A 20,450-nucleotide genomic window follows, 5' to 3' on the forward strand; every position below is an offset into this window, starting at 1 on the left:
CTTTTAAAAGACAAAACAGTAACGTTTAGTTTATCTATACCTTCTGCAGGGCAAAAAAATTGAAAGCAGAGAGAAAACTTCCAGCAATATGAATAGTTGAAATGCTCAGCTAGTGATCTTGTTGCAAGAAAATGATAGCAATATTTGTGTAGGAAGAAAAAAAAAGGCCAACACACAAAATAGTTGAAAAAGTGTTTGCAAGCTTTCAAGTTTTGAGACCACCCAATTAGAGAAGTTGTTAAAAAAAGCAACAGATGAGAAAAAAGGAAGTTCAGAATTAAGGCCAGCTATTTCAGCCATGATGCCTGAAGTTCAATGAGTCTCACACTGGAGACTGGAGACAAAACACATGAGTCGACAGTAGACAATGTTGTCAGCACTACCACTGAGGAACAAAGAATATCCTGCATTCCTGTTTTCATTTAAGTGGTGCAGAATATATTCACAGACACTCAGGACTGTGTGAATAACATGCAATGTTTACATGTTATCATGCAGTGAAAAGATTAAAAGCTTTGGGGAACCTGCCCCCCAAATATTTATCCACTCCTGTTTAATCCAATATTCTATTCCTACAGTCAACCAAACTTTATAGAAATAAGCCTCTAATTAGCTGTGGCAGATACAGAATGATGGATATTATAGAGACAGTCCGTAATACTACATAACAATATTCCCTTCAATAATTTTAATTGGCATTGAATGTGGAAGCCAAATGTAACCACTCCCAGAATAAAATAGTATTTTCTGCATACTTAGAAAACTTTCTGGATATACAAAAATATAGTCTCATAAATGAGATATTTTTTTAGAAAGTAAGTACAATGAAGTTCCTGTTTCAGAAATATACTTGTTAGGGACCAAGGAAGCTTTTTGACAGTATCCATTTCCCTAATAGGCGTATGACTTATTTCAGATATAAATTAAAAAAGTAAAGATTCCTACAAGTCCAACTCAATTCACAAATACATCCACTTAGGTTTTTGGCAGCAGTATGGAAGGTATTTGCTGCTGACTTGTGGAACGTTTTTTCACTTTTTCTCACTAAGCTACCGCCCTGGTACTACCGGGAAGTATTGGCAGTATACTTCCTGTATTTTTATTAACACTGAGTGGGGGAGATGGGCAGTAATAAAAATATGACAAACAAATAAATAAATCAACCAACCAACCAGACCTGTTCCTTCTGAGCCCAGACAAGGTTGGCTATATGTTATCACCTGTTGAGACATTTGTGATGCACCTAAAAGCATGTCATATGTAAGACAAGAGGACCTGCTATGTTGTTGAACATAACGTTGATAAACAGAGTAAATGAAATCACATCTATCACCATTTGCCAGAGATCCTAATTATTACTTTTCAGGTAGAATAGGAATGATCTAGGGTAATTTACTCAATGGAACAATGAAGCCTAGCAAGAGGGACAGCAGACAAAACACAGTAAATCCCCTTCTCAATTTAATTGCCAAGGCAATATGCCTTCATATAATAATGGGCCTGAATATAAATGCAGCTGGTGTGTGCCTTGTGAAAAAGGAGGAGTTGTTGCATTCTGTCTTGCTTATGGGAAAAGCAGCCTTCCAGCTGTATAAATGGTACTCTGGCTGCTCTCCATATAAACATTTCCACCTGGACTCAATGGAGTGGGGAGAGAGTTGGGGGCGGTGGAAATGATGTAATTCCCAAAGCGGAGGCAGAGTCAAAGGCAGCCAACCCATCAATCAGACCTCAGCAAGCCCATACACAAGATCTCTCAAATTACTACTTCACACCAAGAACCTGCTGAAAACATCCCCTTTTAACATCTGCTAATCAGATTGCTTCTCAGGAGCTTGCTACAATTATACCTGTTATTGCAGAGAGCAATATGGAAAGAGGGGTGAGGGGGGATGTTGCATGCCTTCAGCTGGGCATTGAGTAAAACAGATGGAGCAATTACTCTCTTTGAAATCCAATTCTTGACCGTGAGAATGAGGCCAAAATGAAGCTGGCTGAAATGCTGGCCTTGAGCTAATCATCAATAGCTTATGTAGTACAGTCAGTGGAAATGCAGATGAAGATTGCAAAGTCAAGGTAATACTATTGAGAGAGATCCAACCAGAGCAACTCCTCTATTTGCAGCAGGCTTACAAAAATGAAAACACCTAGATGTGAAGAATATAGGTGTCTTCAAGGATTCCTACTTCATACAAACATTTGCATGATGTGATTCAAGATATCAGATGTAGACTACAGCCTGAATCTGGAGTAGAACTTTTTCTGCTTGAACAGTATATGGTGAGCACTCACAAAATCAAAGCTTTACAGAGGGAAGGCTGTGCTCTGACAAAATAGGCACCATAGTGGGTGCAGGCAAATATATCATATCCATTTAGTAGAAGACAAACTGGTAACTGCAACTCTTTCTATTCTCCCCATGAAGTTCTCTTTTTTTTTTTTTGCAGGCCCATTTTCAAACAAGCACTAATCTACAGACATTCTTTATTTTCTAAAAATGTCTATGAAGTTTATGTAGAGCTCAAAGGTATTCTGATAAATACATAAAATGTTAAAGGCTAACACTGGCAACATTTTGGATTTTTATTTTAATTAATATTTTTTTTAAAAAAAACCTTAGTTAGATGATACAAGAAACTTGGTGTATATGGATGTAAGTGTCTCCAGATACATTAGCACCAACAGGCACCATGTTGCATATGCTTGGGCTTGCACAGATAAGAAAAAATAGATTATCTATGCTGCTGCTTAGAAGAAGAGAAAGTCAAGAAGTGGTTGCTCATAGCTGTGTTGCACTATAGGCAACACAACCATCTACATATCCTATGATGTAAAACTGTCTTTCCAAACCTGATGCCATTGAGAGATATTCTCATGTAAATTTCTCATACTACTATTAAAGTTTAATTAACATTTTTTGGATGCACCATGATGTCTGGAGTACTCATCAGGAGAGTCCCCAGTCCTGATAAAAAAGAAATCCAGCTACTCACTTCAAGCAGAGCTTCCTTCCTCCATACTTATATTCCCTACCTGGGCAAATTACCCTCCTATATCACACAGGGGGCAGGCAACTTTTTACTAGCCAAGAGAATGTCCATGCTGCAGTGACACAGCACAAAATGGCTAGAGTGTATGTGTGAGTAGAAATATCACACACTTACATTGAAACATACAAATACACAGCTTGTGGAGTCCTTGGTGCTCTCTGAGGTTGGTTTTTTGCTTGCAGTTGTTTATTACCCAACTAGGTATCATCATCAGTGTGAGTGAGTGTGGGGTTTACTCCCTACTTATATGCAGTAGCCTGCCCTGACAGTGTTGGTAGGGGTGCAGTTTTCTCCTTGGTAGTTCCTTGATTAGGGCATTGTTTTGTTTGTTTACCTGGTGTTAATCCCTGCTTATCTGGGTGTTGGCTGCCAGAGAGGAGGTGTTCTTGTCTTTTCGTTTCCTTCTTAGCTTTTTTATTGTCTCTTCAAATTGAAAAAGGAAAGGGAAGAGAGAAGAATTCCGGCTGCCTTTCAATGCTGAAGCAAAGAACTTTAGCTCCTTAATGCAACTCCTTCCCATCTGGTATTTTCCAGATGCACTTGATCACTCTTTCCAGAATTCCAGGCTAGCATGGCTAATACTCATGGTGACTGGAAATACAGGGCATTTAATTTTTTTATTACTTATTTCTTACTAGATCTGGAGAGGAGAGCCAGTGTGGTACAGTGGACTAGGGGCAGGAATACCCAAGTTCTAGTTCTCCCTTAGGCAGAGAAGCTGGCTGGAAGACTAGGGGTCAACCATTCAAGGTCAACTCTATACTGGAAAAACTAGAGACTACTTTGGAGGGAATACTGGTCTAATAAAAGAAAGGTAACTAAAAGAAGATAGTCCACAGACAGGCAAACTAAATGCTACTTACCAAAGAGTAGTTTAAAAGGAATCCTACCAAGATACACTTCATGAATGTTTACATAAAAAAAAGTTGCAGTGGATGTGCCCTCTGTACACATACCTCTACTAATATTTTTAATACAATGTTTATAATTTGACAGTCTAAAGAAATGACATGAAATATACCCAAACTCCACGAAGAAAAATGCTTAATCTGAGCAAAAAACCCCCAGTTTGGTTTGAATAGCTGTTTTCAACTTCCCAAGTACTGAATTTCCTTTTCTTCTTCCTAGTACTGACTTAACACATTATCTGTTGGGAGGTATGTTTCTCTGATTTAGCATTTCAAATATGTAGATATTATTAAACTTTGATTTTGAAATGCATTGTTTGTTGACACTCACCAAAAGTAATCTTTTTGTAAGCCCTCAAGTACAAGCACATTAAGCATTAATGTTATTAACAGTCAGGTTTTTTTTTCAAAGGACAAAACAGTACTTAAAAGCAGTTGATGTTCCTAGTCCAATGACACATGGAACAGTTATTTACAAAATAAGGGTTTAGGTGCAACACTTCTTGCTAATCCTAATGTAAACAGGAATGCTGTTATTGTCAGCCCCTCAAGGTAATCCAGACCAGGAAACCAAAGTTATGAATGCTACTACTACTTTTATTATAAGGTTACAGTAACAGAACCTTGCAAGTCTGAATGTGTCTCTCCCCTTACTGCCTTTATATTCAAGAGAACTCACTAGGGAGGGTCATGGCCTTCTCAAATTACGTTTTTTCTTTGGACTAGTATTTCTCTTATCTGACCATTATCTTGGTTGCAGCTCTTTTTCCTGTTCCTCAAGGTTATTCCCACAGCCCATGAGAGTTATATGTTTAGATCTTAGAATGATGATGATGATTCATACAATATCCTACAAGGTATTGTAAAGGATTTTGCTAAGGTACAAACAGAAATGCTGTACACCACATTTTAAACTCCCAGCACACATACAAACACTCAATTGTAACATAAATAGTAACCTTTAATCTGTCCTTCAGAAAAAAACAAGGCTTCCTCAAAAACATACCAGCTGCTCTTTTTGGCCAGCCTTACTGTTTTTCCACTGCAACAAGGGACTACAGGTATGGTGAGGCCCCAAAGTCCTGGCTAGATCCTAGTTAGAATGAAGTGGGCTTATGCAAAAAAGAATCCCCATTCCCAGAATCCTTGGCAATATACAGTAATTCCTTGGCAGGAATATTAATACAGAATATATTCTCTGAAAATAGAAAATGTAAAACCACTGATGTATAACGTTCTCATCCTAGTACGCCAGAAAATACACACTGGAGTGCAATGTAAGGAACAAGCCTCTCTATTAAACATATGATGGATCTGTGAACAGGATGTAACATTACTTGCTATTTATGGTGTGGAAGATAAATCTCCTCCCCCTAACTTTGTAATATTTCATCCTGTTGTGGTGTGAATAGATAGGGCTTGTGCCTGGAAAAGTTCATTAAACTATTCACTGAAGACTTGGTTAGTGAGGAACTGGCTCCTAGTTCTCTCTGACAAACCAACTCATCAAGGCGGACTCTCAAGATGTGTAGCCAAGCAGGACTTCCTTTTTGAAATATGACACCTTTCATCTTCCAGGTGAATAAGGTCTTAAAAATTGATTGCTCCCATCATTTCAACTATCGTTTGGAAAGGACTAGTGTTACTTGCTGCCTAGTGATTCTATGTCATATCAATCACTTAAAGAAAAACAAAAATTATTATGCCAATAGTTTACCAGATTCTCTAAATACATTTGCTTGAGATATTTTTGCATCACAATGTAGATAAACTCAACATTAAAAAGGTGTGCTTTAAAAATACAAAAAGCAAAGATGTAAGAAAACGTAACTATCAAAACTCAACTTCCCTTCTGGATGCACTTATGTTAGTAGTATATAGCAATTGCTTTAAAATTATTCACTATTTGCCATATATTTCCACTTAATCAATATTGTGGTTGTAGGTCCATAGTGAAGATTTTTTTTAAGACAAGCAGAATGATTTATTATTGCTAATTAAGCAGTAATTTTCTGCTGGATGCAAGATGCTGATCTCATCACACATAGTACAGATTGAAATACATTCAGAGAGGGATGGTGATGCTGAATATATTAAGAGTTATGCTCTGCAAAGCCTGGATAAAGTCTAAAGATGAAATCACCTATGTCCTGCACAGATTTAAACCACTATTTTCCAAGTATCAAAAAAGTTTGTTCCTATAACATGACATACATGGAATTTCAAATTTCTAATTTCAAACTACTGAACAACTCCTTTGCAAAAATGGATATAACATTACACAGGAGAAGAAACAAACAAGTACAACAGGAAAAACTGTTATGATTTCCTTATTTTAGGCACATTCCCTTTAAAATAAGTGCAAATGGAACCAACGTGACTTACTTTCAAGTAATTATACACAGTACTCAGTGCTAGCAATAGACTTTTTGCTTTCCTTTGAAAACAAAACTAATGTTATATAGATCCTCATTGTTTTAACTTCTGAATGTGAGTGGAAATATTTTAAGTCTTGTCAAATTGAGATTTTATTCACAAAATAGAGATAAATGAATTAGATTAGTGCTAATGCTGAAAAAAATGTTTTTACTAATATGTAAAGAAAGTAATAGTGGAGACAAACTGAGTAGCTCTGCTGTTCTTATATTACAGTCCTTGTCACTTTCTATGTTGATTTCCCAAGCTTCCAAATCACACAGAAATCCTACACAAACAGAAGCAACAGTTTCTGCAGATCATCACCTTTCCACTCATATGTTAGATCAGTGTTTTTCAACCTTGGCAACTTTAAGATGTGTGGACTCCAAGAATCTTGTCTATATGTTCACAAGTCTAGAGCTAACAAAGGACAAATGGCCAATCAGTGCTTGCCCTTTTTGGCCCACAACAAACAAAAACAACTGCCAACCAATCAATGCTCATTTGCTATTAATTCAAGGTGGCAAACAACTGAGCGCCTTGCCATGTCCCTTCAGATTCCACTGGGAATATGCCTAGAAAAAATGATTAGCATTCCCCCTCTACTACTTCCCATCTACATGGACATGTTTTTATAAGCATTTGTCCATTATTTTGCATAAGCCATCAAGTGCAATTTCAGGGGAGCTGTGAATGTAGAGTCAACTGTTAGAAGATATACACTGAACATTCTCAAAACCTTCCCAGTTTGTTACACTACAAATTCTGGTTTGTGATGAGTTTGTAAATCACAGTGATTTCCCTGGTGCAAAGACTGTAAATAAGTTACTGGATAGCACTGGAAGGAGCAATGGTTGCGGTTCATGTCAGTGCCCATGACATTGTAAAATACAGTTGGCCAATCCTGAAATCCAAATCCAGGCTGCTTAATAGCATAGTGAAGTGAAGTGAAGTGAAGTAGCTAGTAATGCTAGGCCAGGGATAAGAGCTAGGGCTATCTAATCAAAGAGATCTGAGTGTTTTGTTTCCAGTAAGAAACAGTGACCATAATATTATTGTGTGTAGCATACAGGCAGATAGGAGATTGCCAACAAGTTCCAATACAGTACAGTTACATTTGATTGCACAACGGGAAACTTCAAAAACATGTGGGACTGGTGAAAAAGAAACCAAAAGGGAAAGTCAAGAAAACCAAATATTTTCTTAACGCCCAGAGAGTATTTAAAGCCACAATAATTTAAGCTGAACTGGAATGTATTTCGTAACATAAAAAACAATTAAATAAGATGAGGAAGAGGCCAGAATGGCTCTCCAGTAATATCCAGAAGCTGTAAAAGAATGCTTTTTTCAAAGAAAAGGAGGAAAAAAAACCTGTAGTAAGGTAGTAATAAGGAATGAAAAAAATGAAATCAATCAATCAGCATTTGGAAAAAAAACATTAAGAGAAAAAATAAAGGTGTTCTTCATTACTTTCAAAGCATAAAACCAGCTAAGGAAGCACTTGAGCCATTAGATGACAATTCTCAAGGACAATATGAAGACTGCTGAGAAAATGAACTATTCTTTTTGCATTTATTTTTCCTATAGATGGATCAGGTATCTGAAACTTCACTGATTTCTGCAAGGAGAGAATTGGAATATGGCAAACTGAAATAGCAAGAGAAATTACAGGACACCTTGAGAGACTATACAGTAACAAATCACCATCCTGATGGCATCCACCCAAGAGTTCATAAAGACTCAAAGTCAAACATGAAATTGTTTGACTTTAAGAGTCAACAATTTATTGACTCTTAATAAACTCAAACATGAAATTGTTGACCTCCTAATAAAAATATTCAACTTGTCCCTCAAATCAGGTTCAGTTCCAGAGGACTGTAAAGTTACCAATATAACATCAATCTTTAAAAAGGAACCAGGGAAGATCTCAGAACTTGCTGACCTGTCAGCTTAATGATGCCAGCTTAATATCAATTCTATGTAAATTTATAGAAATGGAAATAATCACCAAACAGAAAAGCAAGTCCTGCTGAAAGAAAAACAGCATGGATTCTGCAAAAGTGAATCCTGATTCATCAACCTTATACCTTTTTTTTTAAAAAGAGTGTCAACAGGCAGATGGATGGAGACAACCCTGCCAATGCTGTATTCTCCAGATTTTCAAAAAGACTTTGACAAAGAGCCTCATCAAAATCCCTTGAGTAAACATAGGGGAGAGGATGAAATGATCTGGCCAAGTTTGCAGATGATAGTAAACTACTTCAGGCAATTAAAATCCAATGTGCTTATCAAGTGCTTGAAACGGATCTCTGAATGTTCAACCAAATAGCAAATTAATGTAGTAATTAATTTCCATTAAATTAGTGATGTGCATCAGGGCAAAAATCTCTATCTTCACATAAGATGAGGTCTTCCTTTTGTAACTATTTTGGAGAAGATACTGGATCAAAGAGTTCACTGAAGATCCTGATTCAGTGTGTGGCAGCTGTGAAAAAGACAAATCTCCTGCTAGGGACCATTAGGAAATGCACTGACAATAAAACTGCCAACAGTGCTCTTATATAAATGTATGGTACTGTATGTCCAGATATGGAATCAGCTGAGAAAGCAGCAGCTCATGGTTGCAGTATATAAAATCATGCACGGCATGGAGAAATTTGACAAGCAGAAGCCTTTTTTCATCTCAAAATATCAGAATCAGGGATCACCCAACATAGGTGACTGGAACGAGATTCAAAACAGACAAAAGAAAGTTCACAAGCATTGGGGAATTCACTATTATGAGATGTGGTGTTGGCAACTAACTTGGATGATTTAAATAGGAACTGGATAAATTCATAGAGAAGAGGTTTGTCAAAAGCTGTTGTTTTGAAGACTCAATATTCCCTTCTAGGTAGGGGCAGCATGCTTCCAAATTACAGCTGTAGGTAAACAATAGCAAGAGAGGAGTATATCTCCATCTCCTCTAAAAACACCCCAAAGAAATGTAGAAAACAAAACGCTGGACTAAGATGGGCCTTGGCCTGATTCAGCAAGACTGTTATTTTGTTATTGCTGCAGATTTCAATAAAGAATCATCATGTACACTATAAGACTTGTAATGAAAACTTACCTTTAATTTCCATGGTTGTTCCCAGACTCTGAGGGGCTGCTCATCAAAGATCGTAAAGAATAAAATTAGATTTAAGCTTATTTAGCACATGAAAAACTACCCTCCATTTTACTCACCTGATCTGTATATCAGAGTCCTTCTTTCTGAGAAAAAGGGGACTGCCATTCAGAACTGTAGGATGTTTCTGGAGAAATAATTTTAACATAATGTAAGAAAAGCTATATTAGTCAAAAATCTATCAGTCAGTCAGTCAATCCAGTTTCACATTTCACAGTACAATTGGCATAATTATAAATATTTTATTAACTTCACTCAAAAATGATGTTTCACAAGATGTGATAGTCAACTCATCTGAATATTACAGTATACTATACTCCATGCTTCTCCTTGAAGAACTTGATTTTTAACAATGGGTTTTTCCAAATGCATTTACTTGTTTGAAGCATTAACAGTCCAATCCAGAACTCCTATGATTACTCTTAAGAAACCATATTTTAGCCCAAAATCCCAATCCTGATTGCACTTACGTCTGTGATGTTGACTGGGGGACATTATATTGCTTTAAATGGGTCAAAACTAATTGTGTTCTGTCTTTTATGGACATATTACTGTGTATTTCTTCACATAACTCCACATTTAATTTTTACCAACAATGTGTAGTATAGCCTAAAAATACAAATGTTTCCTGTTTAAAAAGAAAATACACTAGTCATCTTAGTTTAGATTGCCAGTTTTAATGCAACAGTGTAAGAGCATCCTCCTTCTACTGGAAGTGTAATTCTAGTGTAAGATTATCTCTTTCTGTTATTAAAAATGATTATAAAAATAAACAAGTGACCTATATTAGAAAATAGTATGTGCTTTATCAAATGTTTCCTTTCCTCACACATTAAAACCTGTAGTTTGCTTTGCCTCCTACCAATTATAAAAGAAAGACAAATAAACACACAAACAAAAGAAAGGATGTTAGACTTTACAACCCATATGAAGAATCCAGCAAAGTAATCTATACATCACACATTTACATTAATAAGCATCCATATGCATGGCCAAATTATTCCACAAATCCATACATGACTCATGTAGAATTCTGTGAAACAAAAGGAAAAACAATTCCTACCTACCTACCTACCTACCTACCTACCTACCTAGGAAACATCTATCTGAAACTTCTACCTATGTACTGAAGAATAAACATATTCTTTTGAAATACCAGGATATATGGAAAGGCCACTGCAGTGGTTGGTCAACAAAAAAGCAAGTATAACTGAATTTACTATACTCAAATACCATGAAAGGTAATCTAAATCTGGCCATTCAATATGAAAGCATGTTATTTCATATATAACAAGAGATTTTCAGGGAACCTCAGCAAGAACGATCTACTCTATGTTTCACATGTAGCACTAAATTATAATGGGATTTGTTTGCGGCTTAACGAGATGAATGAACATATTCCTCTCAAAAGCATGGTTTGTAAATCAGAGTGGATAGATTTGCAGATCAGGCTAATCCTCCAACCAACCAACCAAAGTTTGGCCTTGTGCCATTATATTCCATTTTTTGTATGACATCAAAGGATGCAAAATAGGTTTGTAGCATCAGAACCTAGTGCCTGCTACTGTATATCACTGAGACAGCTTTCTAGCACAGGTGATATTGGTCATATATTTCCTGTTCTCTCACGCCACCCAGTTAATAGCCAATGAAGGAATTATTAGCCTTGCCAGAGTGAATGATCTGGGGAAGCCAATAAAAGATTAGCTTACATAACTTCTCCCTTGACCTTGGTTCCTCAGTCTGAGCAATATGTTGCTAAGGGTAGACATATAGATTCTTGTGCCTTATTTCAGAAGCTTTTTATAGAATGCTTGGTTCCTTTTATAGAACACTTGACTTCTGGAACATAACCATCAGCCTGACTTTGACCCTTCTAATCTTCATTTGCTGCTCAGTTCTTTAACCTCTGCTTACCTGAACTGTGTGTTTCTCTCTGAACCTAACTGTAGCCACCCAGATCCCACAGCGCCCTGCCATTATGTTTGTCCTGCTATGAAATATGGGTTGGGTAGTAATAATTACGGACTATTGCCGGTAGACAAAGGTTGACAGGATAACAGTTTAATTCACAATTATTTAGGCAGTCAAGTTTAGTGACAGTCTGAGGATCCCTCAGCCATAAACACATTCTATCTCTTCAGTAAGTGATTATACCTCTATTCTTCCCAGTCACCACAAGGATAACCTAAATGGGAGATTTAACAATATTATTATAATTTACAAGTAAAATTAACATAGGTCTCCTAAAGATCTTTCTCAAGATAGCACCACTGAAATACAGGCAAATCTACATGGGGTTCTGCTCAATTCATTATGAACTCATTAACCAAGTTAGCTGTATCTTTTGAACTATACATGGCAATTGCACTGAACAAAACCACATTAGACTGTCAATATTAACAGAGCAATCCTCTTCCTGGCTATAAACTTTATCCTGTTAGGGCAACCTTCTCCAAATGGATGTCCAGGAGAAGACATAGGGTCACAGCTCCTGGAATTCAGGGTCAGGTGATTTAGGGTACAGAAATAAACTTGAGCCACAAAAATCTGGTAGATTTAAATCACACTGTGGACCTCCAGGAAAACGTCAATAAAACTATATTTGCAATGTTTTTACATTTTTAAAAAACATTAGTATTTAAATATATTGCATACAAACATCCTGAATTATTTTCATCTATGGGGCCTAGCTTTTGCTTTATCATGCCCAAAGTTTTCTCTCAATAACTGACCATTGCTATTTGACCACCTTTAAAGGTTAACTAGAAGCATGAATACAAACAAAATGGAATTAGGGAACAATACCCCCTATTAAGTCTAGATCTAACCAAATAAAGTAGTCTACCTTGTTTTACATTTTTGACATTTTTGTGTTGAATGAAACTCCCTTGATTTTCATCCATTTCTGGACAGCATTATATCTCTCTTTCTGATTGCTTTTCAGAAGAAAGGAGAGAATTTGCAAAACTAGCATTCTCTGATGCAGACAAAAGAAATAGGAGATGGGTTTACCACTGTTTTGAATGAGTTAACACTGCACTTATTTTTGTAGATGGAGCCCAGCTGCAGGGATAGTGGGAATGTTAAAAGTACTGTAGTTAACAGTATGCCACAAAGAACCTTTTCTTTTCTTTTTCCTTTTCTTTTTTTCTGGGTAATTCTAGGATTCACTGTAGGGACTGTATTATTTAAATACTCTTAAGAGCCTACCCAGTACTTTCACAAAAAATAGTCTGTTCTATTTGTTACAAAATAAACAGAATCTGTCTAGTTTTACTGGCTCTTTGTCATCAGCTTTAGAAAGGTGGTAAAGATAAATACTCTTTTTCAAAAGCTGTGGCTCTAACATTCTGCCAAGTTAAATCTTATTCTCTCAAGTGGATTTGTTTGGCCATTTTGTCTAGTTAAGGCAATCCTGTATAAATGACTAATGGGCTACATGAAGTACTCCACAGATGTTATTTTCTTCAGTTTTTTTCTTCTGCTGTCTATTGTTACGGAAAGTTACAGAAAAAGCTTACCTTATAAACAAATAGTCACTCTCTCAGATTACAATATATATGCAAACATATCACATACATACAATGACCATATTTTCTTGGAAAAAAAATAAAGGGCAAATCTGAAAGAGGTTCAAGAGGATAAAAAAATATGTTTATAGCTTTGCTTTACAAAGGAAAATTCAGGAGCAAAACCAAGAAAATAAATGATTAAATTAAATAAATCTGAAGGACAGCTTTCTGAAATAAAGGACTGTCCATTACAATAAAGGACATATGGTCACTTTAGACATATTATTATTATTAATTTAATATCCCGCCTTTATTTTTTATTATAAATAACTCAAGGTGGCGGACATACCTAATATTCCTTCTTCTTCCTGTTTTCCCCACAACAACCACCCTGTGAGGTGGGTTGGGCTGAGAGAGTGACTGGCCCAAGGTCACCCAGCTGGCTTTCATGCCTAAGGCTGGACTAGAACTCTGTCTCCTGGTTTCTAGCCTGTTATCTTAACCACTAAACCTGTGTTTTTCCCTCGTTTCGTATTTCTCATACCAAATTATTCTCAAAAGCAAAATTTACAGGGTGTCTGTAAAGCTTCTTAGATAAGTTTCTTCAAGTAGATTTAGCTTGTTATTTTGCAAAAAAAAAAAAAATACATCCTCACCTGGAATTTACTTTTCCTACCTTTCACAGTACCAAATATAAACTGATTATTTACACTTTCAGTTTAGATTCAACTGTTTTATTCAGAAACCGTGGCTCAAAATCAAAGGTAAAATATATAACTTTCTTTTACACATTATTTATTACAACAGAAATTAAACTGTAAAAAATATCAAAAGACCTTCCCCAAATAACCTAAGCATTTTCTTATGAGAATATTCCCCCTTCTGTTGTCTGTCTGTCCCTTCTTTTTTTCTTAAATGGGCCCCTATACCACATAGGATGTTACCTATGGCCTCTTGGAATTTTTTACTGAAATGCAAAATAACATGTTGGCCTGACATCTTCCTCTTACCTCAATGCTTCTGGCAAAAGTCCTGCAAACACTTCTAAACTTATTGGTTATCCCAGCTTTCCACAGCTTGGTGCCCTCCAGGTGTTTTAGACTTCAAATCCTATTATACCCTGCAAGAATAACCCAAAGGCTAGAAATTAAAGGAATGTTAAACCAATACAACTAAGACCATACTGGGGAAGGACGTGTCAGTGTATGTGCTACTGAAAGACCAGGTTTGCAATTTGGGGGGTCTAGATTCACAGCTCCTGTTGGAACAGCAGGTGGAGGTTATGGCTAATGGGGCTTTTGCCTAGCTGTACCAGTTGCAACTCTATCTGGTGCAGGAGGAACTAGCTACAGTAACTCACGTCTCCATCACCACCTGGCTGAACTGCTGCAATGAGCTTCACATGGGGTTGCCCTAAAAGACTATTTGGAAACTGCAACAGGTACAGAATGTGGCAGTCCCTGTTCTTGCCTACTCCTGGCAATGGACAAATATAACACCAATTTTGCAGGCCCAGCACTGGTTGCCAATAGATTTCCAGGTACAATTTAAGGAGCTCGTGTTGACCTATAAAGCTCTTCTTTGCTTGGCACCTAGGCATCTACAAGACCACTTGCTTCAATAGGATTGACCCAGCCCATTAGATCTTGTAGGGAACAGCTGCTAGTAGTCCTGCACTTCTCAGAGGTGAGGGGAGCCAAAGTTAGGTGTCACTATTTTTTTTTGGTGGCATTGTTGCTTTGGAATGGTCTTCCCTTGGAGATCAGACTTGCCTCCCTCTGCCAGCTTTCAGTAAGTTATTACCAACTTAGTTTGAAGGGCATACCTTGATCTACTGTACCATTTTTATTTATTTTTCTTGGTCATTTATGGTGGGTTTTTTTACAGTGAATGCTTCAATTGTTATTGTATTGTACACCTTGAAAGTCACTGAGAGTCCTTTGACTGTGGCAGGCTACAAGTTCAGTAAGCAAGCAAATATTGCTGTAAACCTAATGCCATATATACTTGTTGTTGGGCATTCTTTGAAGACCAGATTATTATTTCAAATTTATTTACAGACATAATAATCCTATAAATCTTTTTAAGCATCATAATGTGTTGGAAAAATAGTCCTAGCAATAATCTCTGCCTCTCTACCAGTTTGTTCTTTATAAACTGGCCTTGAGACTTTCAGTTGAACTATAACTTAGTTTCTTTGCAATAAAAAATTATATGAATTGCTTACAATCATTAGTTTATTTTTCCTAATCCCCAATTCCTTTCTGTGTTCTTCTTTACCACATACTGTGAGACAGTGGCTCCCCTTCAGTTATTCACTGCTAAGCATCACATTTCCTCTTATTATAAACTGTATGAAATCCCCAAATACTTGATGATTGGATGCTGGGCAGTACTAAATCAGTCCCAAAGTTTTTGTCTGTTGGCAAGTTTATCCATTTGACCATCTTTCTGGAAGTTATTGCAAATGGTAATTGTTGCTTCTCTAGAACTAACTACAAATGTCTTTTGTTCCTCTTTGACATGCCCCTATCAGTCTTGACAATGTTGGAATGAGACGTTCCCATTCTTCCTGTATAGTTGCTAGTTCTAACCATCACTTCTGGTCATGTAATTTAAGTTATACTTGGGGTCCTGGATAAAATTGTGGCAAAGCATGTACTTCATGATAGTTACTCAAGTCAGATTTGGAGACTGATTTTGCATTTGCATCCAGGGCACAGACATCCTTGAGATCAGGCCAGTGAGAATGCAGGTTTGTTCCAAAGCTGGAACTGAGGTTTGTAATTACCAATCCATAATTAGTTATGCTGGCTTTACTTAGTGGCATGGATGAATTTTCCATCTGAGAATTCACTTTGTCCTTTCTGCTTTTTTATCAGCTTTTGAATCATGGGGGCTGGTTGCAACATGAGCAAAAGTATTACTTCTCTGCAACAGGATTAATCCTTTCCAGTAAATTGCAGCATATTAACTATTAGAAATATCTCTCTGTCAGGACATTTTGTTTCCTAAACAATTAATGGTAGTATAATTTTAAAGGTCAACCATGTTTGCAATCTCTAAAACCTGGAAAAATTGCCTATAACAGGTAAGTCTTTATGACTTCACAAATATTAACTCCACTTCTCTTCCATCTGGCAAAGGTATTAACTATCAGTGAGTTTTTTGTCCAGAACTTTATTATATTAGAAATGCAGTCTGCTACAAGTATTTATCACCTGATGGAGAAGCTTCAGAGGTACCTAATCAAAACGTTCACAATTCAGCAAAGGAGAACCAATGGCTTGCAGTTTGTATATAACTGGAAGGATTCCAGTCTATAAACGTAAGAATCATTCACCTGCTTTCTCATGTTACTGGATCAGTGATTGATCCAGAGCTGTAAGGTAATGGCTTCAGGTCTCCTTCAGGATTTTAAAGCAGTATTCTGCCTACTCCATAGCTGCCAAATGGAATCTCTTTTGAACAGCTCATTTAAAGATACAGAACCTCTGCCAGGTATAGAATTGCACCATGCCCCAATATGCCCTTACTTCAGCTAGGGATTCTAATTCCTAAATTAATTCCTAAAATATCTTCCACTTTCTTTAGATCTGGCCTCACTACAGGTTTATTTATGACAGTAGGAAGAATATACCTTTCTCTTTCCACAGCTCATTCGGCTGCTTCATGCTATCTTTCTTGGGCACTGGTAACGTGGATCTTCTGTAAATTCATATACACAGGTTATGTAACAAAACAGAGCCCTGTTTAGAATCTTATAGAGCTTACTGATGGTTTTGTGGGAACCCTCCCACCACATCACATGATTAGGCATGGCTTCTGCTCAACCGTTTCAGTCAGTTTTCCACCACTGTCTTAGCATGCATGTCCTTGAAAGTCCTTCCACCTGAAGGATCCTTAATTCTCCTGCTCATCAAAATTCGTTATTTTTCTCAACTCTCCTTCAGGCTCCTTAAGTTGTTCATCAGGGCCACTTGTCATCCTGTCGCAGACATCCAGCCTTCTAATCACAAGATGATGGTTTCAACTCCTACCATAACCATGAGAAATATGGCTTCCAAGAAGCATTTTTCTTAAATCTATCTGGACAAGAACTGAACCTGGAACTTTTGGATGTAAAACATATGCTCTATGGAAGGTTTTCAGAATAAAGAAGTTGGAAGAAGATGGAAACTTTAATTGTTCCCATTTCCTGTTGAACATCTTCCCTGAACAGAATGGAAACATCACAGCTGGAAAAGCGGCCAACACCCAAGTATTGTGGCTCCGAACCCCCATCAAGACACAATAAATGCAATCCATGAAGCACATCGAGATGATGAGATCCTAACTTAAAAATGCAGGCACACATGATTGGAAAAAAAGGGAGGAATACACATGGACTGCTGGGTAATGCATTCTAACAATTTGGGGCCCCAACTGAAAAATATCTGTTTCTTGCTGTTACTAGGTTATCATATGTAAAACAATCAGAGTCTTACTTAGGGCTTCATTAACAAATTTCAACACTAAAGCTAAGCTTAGAAGTTAATTTGGGATAATTAGATTTGAAAAATTATACTTGATATCGTGAAATATACACCCATACCCATACCCACACCCATATACATATATACAGTACATATACACATACACATAGCATATCAGTATCCATCAACTGCAATTTCCAGACCACCTGGAAAAGTATATTAAATGCATATTTATATAACTGGCAAGTTACCAACACAAGGATGACAAATGACAATAGCCAGGTCTTGATCCTGCAGCCAAAGTTAGAAAAAATATTCTGAAATATAGCCACAAGCATTTTGAGACCCCAGGAGCAAAACTGAGCTCAGAATTATTCTGGGCTAGAAGCCTATTCCTTCAAAGGTATGACATAATACATAGACTGGGAATTTCCTCATCTAGCTGACTTGCTGAGTCCCATAACAGCAAATCTTCCTTGTCTGGATTAAGCATATGTTTATTCATTCTTAAGTCCAGCACTGAAGAACACTGATTCACTGTTACAGCTGAATCAATTGAGACACCAAAATTTCCTGTTGATCCTACAAAGCACAAAGATTAAACTAAATTTTGTAGAACAAAATAATTTCCATGATAAAGAACTACAATTATTATTTTGATAATTGGATTTTGAGGTATCTTAGCTTACTATGAATTATCACTCATGCCACCTATTCATTGCCATTTCTCCTAACTGGTATGAGTGACTAAATAAAACTGATATTATTTCCACATTTTAATTGTATCATTCAAAGCGGGGCTCCTAAGCTAGCCAATAAATACTGATTAGAATTATATTCCACTTTTCTTCCAGGAGTTTGGATCAGTATACACAGCAGAACACTCATTCCTCCAATTTTTCACCACCACAACCCTGTGAAGTAGATTGTGCTGAAAGACAGTGATTGGCCCAAAGTCAGTGAGTGACCATAGCAAGGATGGACTTGAACCTGGGTCTCCCTATATTACTCTACCACATTAAAAAGAGTCCCTCTTTTGGGGGAGATGGGCAGTAGTTAAATTTGAATAATAAATAAATAATAAATAAATAAATCACAACACTAAGCTGGTTTATGATTTTGGTTTGTAAGAGAAAAACCTAAATGCGAGAACACACATTTTATGCATTTGCTTATTCGCAATACACAAAGATTCTCTAGGAATAACAAACAGGATTTCAGTACCACTTCCTGGAATTTCTGTCCAAGATATAAAGTAGAGAATAGGACAACAAACGAATTGTATACTTAAAATTGAAAATGTACAGCCAGTCAGTATACACTATAAAAGTATTATACTGTATGCTATCTCAATAATGGTTTAAATGATACGAACGTCAATCTTTAAAATCAGATTTTGGGAACAGGAAGAAAGAGGGCAAGTAAGAGAACATTGTCATTTCTTTCTATTCAATTATCTTCAGATTTTAAAAATCTACGCTAAAAAGAAGTCAATTGTTCATGTCCAAGTAAATAGATCTTCAGAACAGCTGGGCCTAAGATTAGAATAGTGAATGTAAAGCATAGCACATTTGAAAAGAGCTTAAAAACATATTTCACTAGCAACCCCATAATATTTATAATATATTCCATTGTTTGTCATTTTCCTTGCAGCTGGTGAAGAAAAAAAACATACCTAAATGAACTCAATATATACAACAGTCCCAAGGGCATTGTCCATTCTTTAGTAAGCCCTGTCTGGCCTCAGAACATCTGGAGTTGACAGTTTTTGAATTTGTCTGGCTAAACAAAGGATCCCCCTTTCCTCACTGCCAATACAAGGGAAGATTTAATGCATCATCACCAACCAGAGCGCTGAAACTCAATCCAACATTTCCATAAAATGATTCACAGACATTAGCTTTCCAAAAGAATAGGAGAAACCCTTAAAGAAAGCTTGAGCTGACCAAGAGTGAATGGATACAACTGCAGCCATCTGGCCTTTACAATTACCTAAAATTAAAAATAATACTAAATTACTAATGGCTATCCATTAAAAGATAGCTGAATAAATCAGTCCATGGAGGAAAAGTATGCTCAAGTATAAATCTATGTGATCTGTTTAATTTTTTTCATTTTATCTTATGAGTTCTGAAAGCATTCATGAAAGTGTGTATACTTTAATATATATCTTTAAAAAGCATATTTCTGTATGTCTTTAAAAAGCATATTTCTATATGTCTTTCTGTGGTCTGTATTTGCTTTCTTCAGAGAAATTCTCAAAAATATACAGAGACATCTGTATGTGAATGAGCATTTTCCTAAGCTGCCTTTTGAAGTTATTGCTGCAACTGGCACATCCTGTTATCTGAGTGCTCTAGACAGCTAAATGATAAGTCTGAAGATAAGAGTTGGAGGATCAAAGAAACTGAGAAAGTAGGGGAAATAAGGAAAGTTGAAGAGACAAGAAAGACCAAACGCTGTCCCATCTATAATTCAGAATAAATTTCTCATGTATCTTTCAGTGAGTATGAAGCTAGTCTTATTAACTCCTTGCTGAGCAACATACAGTATGGCTCTTTTGGGTCTGACATAGTTCACTTAATTTTATCCAGATCTTGTTAATTTGCCATTGTATTGATATATTATTACCTATGTTTAGTATTGCATTTTTAAAAAATCAGTGCTGGAAGTCCACCTCTTTAACTAACAAAATCTCACAGAACACCCAAGGGTCAGTGTTTTGAATGCAGATTTTGAAACTCAGCTTGCAGTCCTCTGAGATGGGCCTGTTCCATAGTAAAAATCTAATATGTAACAATTGAAACAGCCTGGTATTGTAACTTTTGCAAGTGGTATCAATTTTAACTATTATAAACAGATGTTTCATTTAGACACCACTAAGACCATGACAATAATGTGGCATCAGTTCTGAA

General features: G+C 36.6%; 1 protein-coding gene across 2 annotated transcripts in view; it reads right to left on the reverse strand.

Moving 5' to 3' along the window:
• Positions 1 to 20,450, reverse strand: part of LHFPL2 (LHFPL tetraspan subfamily member 2) — a 109,831-nt gene that overhangs the window by 45,503 nt on the left and 43,878 nt on the right. Inside the window, exon 2 of one of the 2 annotated variants that reach the window (XM_063295559.1) lies at positions 9,605 to 9,672. The exons of the other annotated variant lie outside the window; for it this stretch is intronic. The gene's annotated coding sequence lies outside the window, so the exon portion shown is untranslated. The remainder of the gene's footprint in view (positions 1 to 9,604; positions 9,673 to 20,450) is intronic. 2 annotated transcript variants of the gene reach the window in all.

Source organism: Candoia aspera, chromosome 2 (assembly GCF_035149785.1).
Source record: "Candoia aspera isolate rCanAsp1 chromosome 2, rCanAsp1.hap2, whole genome shotgun sequence".
NCBI classification, from domain to species: domain Eukaryota; kingdom Metazoa; phylum Chordata; class Lepidosauria; order Squamata; family Boidae; genus Candoia; species Candoia aspera.